The sequence below is a fragment of the Equus quagga genome, chromosome 7 (assembly GCF_021613505.1).
Source record: "Equus quagga isolate Etosha38 chromosome 7, UCLA_HA_Equagga_1.0, whole genome shotgun sequence".
NCBI lineage: Eukaryota > Metazoa > Chordata > Mammalia > Perissodactyla > Equidae > Equus > Equus quagga.
In genome coordinates, this window is record NC_060273.1 from 43,785,996 (window position 1) to 43,792,443 (window position 6,448).

The following is a 6,448-nucleotide window of genomic DNA, read 5'->3' on the forward strand; positions in this document are numbered from 1 at the left end:
AAGGTGTTTTTATCTTCTTGCCCTCTCACCAAACCCCAAGTCTCCTACTTTCCTTGCTAGAAACTCTTCCCGATTTAAATTCTTCTGAAGAGGATGAGTCTTTAAAAGATGTCCCAATTAGTCTGGCCTCCACATGCAAATGAGGTAGGATTGTTGCTTAATGCAGAACCTGTGCGCAATACTTGGAAGAAGAAGAAACCATTTCCATCAGCAGCCCCATACCCGCTCTCCAGAAATGCAGAGTGAGGAATTGAACCCATGATAGACACCCTTTTGCAACAAGGTGTACTAGTTTTTACTTCCTCACCCTGTAACACTCCAATCTTGCCAGTAAAAAAAGAAGGCATATTTGACTCAGATGGAAACCAAATCTATAGATTTGTACAAGACCTCAGAGCCATAAACTCTTTTGTAATTCCTCGGCATCCTGTGGTCCCCAATCCAGCCGTCATCCTGACCTCGGTTCCTGCTGACACTGCCTGGTTTACAGGCATTGACCTCTGCTCTGCTCTCTTCTCAATCCCATTGCACCCTGACTCACACTTTCTTTTTGCATTTACGTTTAAAGGGAGACAATTCACATGGACTCAGGGATACTGTGAGGCCCCTCAGTATTTCCCCAGGTCCTTAAAGCTGACTTGGATTCTGCAGTCCTTACTCAAGGCTCCACTCTTGTTCAGAATGTGGATGACCTTCTACTCTGTAATCAAACTGAGCAGGGAGCCCTCACAGACCCCTCACTCTCCTGAAGGCACAAGCTGAACGAGGAGGCCATAAAGCCTCCAGATCTAAACTTCAGTGGGTGCAAATGACTGCTACCTGTTTAGAGCATGAGATATCTCAAGGCATTCAAAAGCCAACCCCCAAACGCCTTGAGTCAGTTTCGTCCATTCTTCTCCCCAAAATGAAAAAACAATTACACAAATTTCTAGGGGCAGCTGGTTACTGCCGCCAATGGATTCCTAATTTTGCAGCCCTTGCTAAACCGCTGTATGCTCTTCTCCCGGATGTCACTCCAGAGCCTATCTCCTGGCCTTCAGAAGGATTCACCTCCTTCGAAGCCTTAAAATAAGCTTTGTCCACGCCTGTGGCTCTCGGCTTACCTAACTTTGACAAACTTTTTCATCTCTACTGTCATGAAAATAATAGAATTGCTGCAGGCATCCTAGGACAACCTTTTGCCTCTCAAATACATCCTATAGCATATTTCCCATGCCAGCTAGACGCTGTGGCACCAGGTATGCCCCCGTGCTTACGTGCAGTGGCCGCAGCTGCCACCTTGATTGGCAAACCCAGTACTTTAACATTAGGCTCTCTCATTCATCTCTACGTTCCCCATGCTGGGTAGGCTATTTTGCAAGTACAAAAGACCCAACGCCTCTCTACACGGCGACAGACCACCTATGAGCAGGCTCTGTTAACCAACTCTTCTATCATCTCACATCATTCTAACACTTTAAATCCAGCTACTCTACTGCCCCTCCCTGATGATGGAGAGCCCCACTCCATCCCACATGATTGCCTAGCAACTATACAAATGGTCTCAAAGCCATGAGAGGATCTCTTGGACATCCCTTTAGACAATCCAGACTTCTCTTTTGTGATGGCTCCTGTAAGTGGAATTTCTGGGGAAACATAATAACTGGTTATGCCATAGTTTCCCCACACGAAATGCATGAAGCTTATTCTTTGCCCACTGTAAAATCAGTCTAAGCTGCTGAACTCACAGCTCTTACTAGAGCTTGCACATTAGCAAAAGCAAAAACTGTCACTATTTACACAGACTGCAGATCTGCTTTCGGAGTTTGCCATGCTGTTGGCAGTGTTTGGAAATCCTGTAGATTCTTAACTTCTACAGGAAATCTTATTGCTAATGGATGCTTAATAGCAGCCTTATCACACCTCCCTTCTAAAACTGCCATTGTTCACTGTTCAGCCCATATTAAGGAGACTGACATCGTATCTTTAGGAAATGACAGTGCTGACAGAGCTGCCGAACATGCAGCTCACAACGGACCCCCTTATCCTTTTTATACCCAACTTTTAAGCCTGCCTTTATCCCTGACTGATATTATTAACTATCAGGCAAATGCCCCACAATCTGAAAAAGACAAGTGGATACAAAAGGGTGCCAAACAATTCAGATGGATTGTATATTGGGCCAAATGGATGTCGTGTAGCTCCTCGTCTTTTGACTTTTTTTAAAATTTTATTATTTATTTATTTATTTTTGAGGAAGTTAGCCCTGAGCTAACACCTGCTGCCAGTCCTCCTCTTTTTGCTGAGGAAGACTGGCCCTTAGCTAACATCCGTGTCCATCTTCCTCTACTTTATATGTGGGACGCCTACCACAGCATGGCTTGCCAAGTGGTGCCATGTCCACACCCAGGATCCGAACCGGTGAACCCTGAGCCACAGAAACGGAACATGCACACTTAACTGCTGCGCCACCAGGCCAGCCCCGTCTTTTGACTTTTTGGCTGGCACTTATTTCCCACCAAATGGGACATATGTGCAAATGGGGGGTAGTTAAGGAGCTAAAAGACAATTGGTTTTGCCCTGGCATCCATAAATTTTTTTTTTTATTTTTGAGGAAATTTAGTCCTGAGCCAACTACTGCCAAGCCTCCTTTTTTTTTTTTTTTTCCTGAGGAAGACTGGCCCTGAGCTAACATGTGCCCATCTTCCTCTACTTTATATGTGGGACGCCTACCACAGCATGGCTTTTACCAAGTGGTGCCATGTCCACACCCGGGATCCAAATGGGCGAACCCCAGGCCACCGAGAAGCAGAACATGAGAACTTAACCACTGCACCACCGGGCCGGCCCCCCATAAAATTTCTGACCAAATTATTTCCCAGTGCACTACTTGGAAATCTTACCAAGTTTCTGGGCAGGATCAGCATACCCCAGGAAGTCCTCCTGGGCTCACACTGCCCTTTGCAGCACTCCAAATGGACTTTATAGACTTGCCCCCAGCTTTAGGCTACTCTCACTCTTTGGTTATTGTCTGCATGTTTAGTGGATGGATTGAATGTTATCCAACTAGACATGCAGATGCCACAAGAGCAGTAAAGAAATTAATAAGTGAAGTTATTCCCCATTTGGGCATTTCTTTAATGGACTGAATCAGACCAAAGAACTCATTTTACAGCAGAGATAAACCACTTGCTTGCAAGAACTCTGGGGTACTCATCAAAATTTCATACCCCTTATCACCCCCAGTCTTCAGGGCAAGTGGAACACAAAAATCTAGACATAAAAAGGACTTTAGGAAAGGTCTGTCAAGAAACTGGACTTAAATGGCGAGAAGCTCTGAGCTTGGCCCTGATAAAGATTCAAAATACTCCAAATAGGAGACATGGATTGACTCCTTTTGAAATAGTTTTTGGACGCCCGATGCCTACTGGTATCTCTAAACCTTTGATTCCTGGGTTAAGTGAATATTATGGGAATTTAAGTGAACACTTCTATGCTATGACTAGCTATATACAGAAACTAACTAGCATACCTGAAGCATATCGTCAACAGCGAAAGGAGGCGTGGCCCTCATCTTCTGACAAGACTTGCTATCCCTTTTGACCAGACTGAGTGTACATCAAGGTCTTTAGAAGAAAAAATGCAATGTCACCTCACTGGGAAGGACGTTATGAAGTCCTACTAAACACCTACCCGCTATCAAAATAAAGGAAAAATCTCCCTGGATCCATGCCAGCCATGCCAAAATAGACCCAGGACATCACTCTCAAGACAACTGGGAGACAGTCCCCACAGGCGACCTGAAACTAAGGATTTCCAGGGCCAATTCCCAGGCCCCAGAAGCAGCCAAAGTCATGAAGTAGACAGCTTTTCCCAAGATCACGGATCAAGAAACTTTGATTTTACCTATTTCCTCCCCTTTGCATTTAAAGCCTCCCTACACACACACACGCACACACACACACACACACACACAACTATTAGCAAATATATATTTTCCTTTAATCATTTATTAAAAAGCTGACTGGAAAGTGCTGGTCTCTATCTAGTCCACTTCCCTCTAAGTCTCCACTCTGGGCTCTTTTCCAACCTGTGTCTTGCTTTTACTAACCCTCTCTTTTTCAACAAGTCGAGCACAGACCAAACACCCTCCTTATGCCAGTTTACCAAGCCTTGGCCACCCTAACTCATCAATCTGATTGCTGGTTATGTCAACAGCTAGACAGCGCAAAAGAACCAGAACTGGTCTTTGTTCCTGCTGAAGTGAACACCTGGTGGACTAAGTATGGAAGATGGATGAACAGCAGGGCATGGTGTCCACAACAAGGAGAACTTCACTCTGCCCCTTCCCCTGGTGAGTCATTTGGGCCCCAGAAAGACTCTAAGGAAACTCCAGGACTCTCCCTTGCCTGGGTGAAGACAATAGGTGAAAGTTTTTCCCTCTGAGTTGAAAGTAGACATGACACTGGACCCTTCCTGGGTGACATACCAGGACAACATGGTAATCAAACTCTGTGGTTCTATTCCACAGGTAGCATCTTCAAACCTCTAAAGGGAGTTATAAGTGACTCTAACGCTACTCCCTTTGGCACAAACATCTGCCAAATTACTAAATGCTCTGGATGGCTTACAAGCCACCCGTGTACAACTTGGGGTATTTCAGCTGCTCGCGTGGTTAAGCTGCCCAATACCACAAACCATATATGGTGGATAAAAAATCTGGACTCACTTGGTCAGGTGACAAGACCAGGCTTTACAGCTGCCAAAATCAGACTGCAGGCCTCCTGTACCAGCTATTCCGCAATCTGTTCTGTTCTCACAGATTGACAGGAGAGCATGGAAAATGGAGATGTTTAGGCACTAACAGTACCAGTGGCAAAGGTCATGGAATACTCCAGACGGGGGGAACTACAGATTCAGTTCTAACCTTGTCTACAAAACACACTGGTCTTTTTACTTTATGTGGCAATAAAGTATATAAAGGAATCCCACCTAATTGGTCAGGACACTGTGGACTCGGATACCTGGCCCCTTCTGTCACTAAATACTCCACACTAAATGCAAGCCAAATTGCAAACCCGGGTTCCTTTGTTCATAAGATTGTGCCACATAAACGTGCCAGTTGGAAAGTCGTGAAGAATCCGCTTGTGTATCATAACTCCAAGTTCTCTTTGGCATTGAGAGTTTTATTCCCCAACTTTGAGGACAAGTTGGAAAAGGTGATCTTAAATCTCCCCATGGTAATGGAACAAGAGTTCACCACCACCATGCAGACTTTGAAAATACTCCAGTCAGAGATTAACAGCCTAGCCTCTGTGGTGCTCCAAAACTGATGTGCTCTGGATACACTGACTGCCCAGCAAGGAGGAGCGTGTGCAATCATCGGTGAAAAATGTTGCTTTTATGCGAATCAAACTGGGCAAGTAGTATTTAACTTACATCTATTAAAAGAGAAGCTTGACATTTTCCGTCAGATAAATAAAGCTCACACATTTTATAGGACTGACTTATTGCCAGGATTGGGGAACTGGTTTAATGGAGTGTGGGGAAATGTCCTATAGTTTGTCCTTTTCTGCTTGTTTATCCTCATTCTAATCTATGCTCTTCTCTCTCTTTGCAGATTTCTTACCACTCAGCTACTAACTCCACTTTTCTCTCCATAGTCACCAGCTCAGCTCTTTATACGTGCAACTTCCAGGGAAGTTTCAGAGCAGGGAACTGATGGGGTTCAGGGCAGGTCACCCCAAGATGCGCCACTGTGGTATGCGGATTATTTCGAGCTGAAGACAATAAAGGCTCAGACTCAGCAAGAACATTCAACCTTTCCCCCCTAACTGCCTAAAAGAAATTTAAAATAAAGGCTTGTCTCTAGGGCAGGCCATCATCATAGATAATTCTGGATTTCTGTAAACTAGGAGGATCCTTGCTAAGCCCTCTCTTATCAAAGTTCTATTTACCAAACATTTGCTTTTCCATTTCCACGGTCCTCCCCTTTGAAGCCCCAAATCACTACCTAAAACGTCCTCCTTGTCTGCAGCCTCGGCCAGTTGGCTGAGTAACTGTGTTCCCTGAATTTCTCCCATGTATACATGCTATTAAACTTTGATTTTCTCCTGCTAACCTGCCTTTTTAATTATTTGACCAGCCATAAGAACCTTAAGGAAAAGGTGGGGGGGGTGGGGGGGGGGGAATTCTCCCACTTCCCCAACAGATTCCATTGGATAAGTTTGAAAGAATGATTAGCAGTTTTGATTTTTCAATTTTCAGTGCAATATTCACCATGTGCCAAAAACTATGTCCTTGCAATAATTTAAACTTAAGATGGAAAGGGCTTAGGAGCTACTGTTAAAGAAGCCTAGCTTTCCAAAGCCACTGCAGGCGGCGGGCAGCAGCCCCACCGCCACAGCGCCGGTCCGGTCTGGGGATTCCTGCGTCCCCGTCTCCACCCACCCGCGTCCCGAGTCCTCCC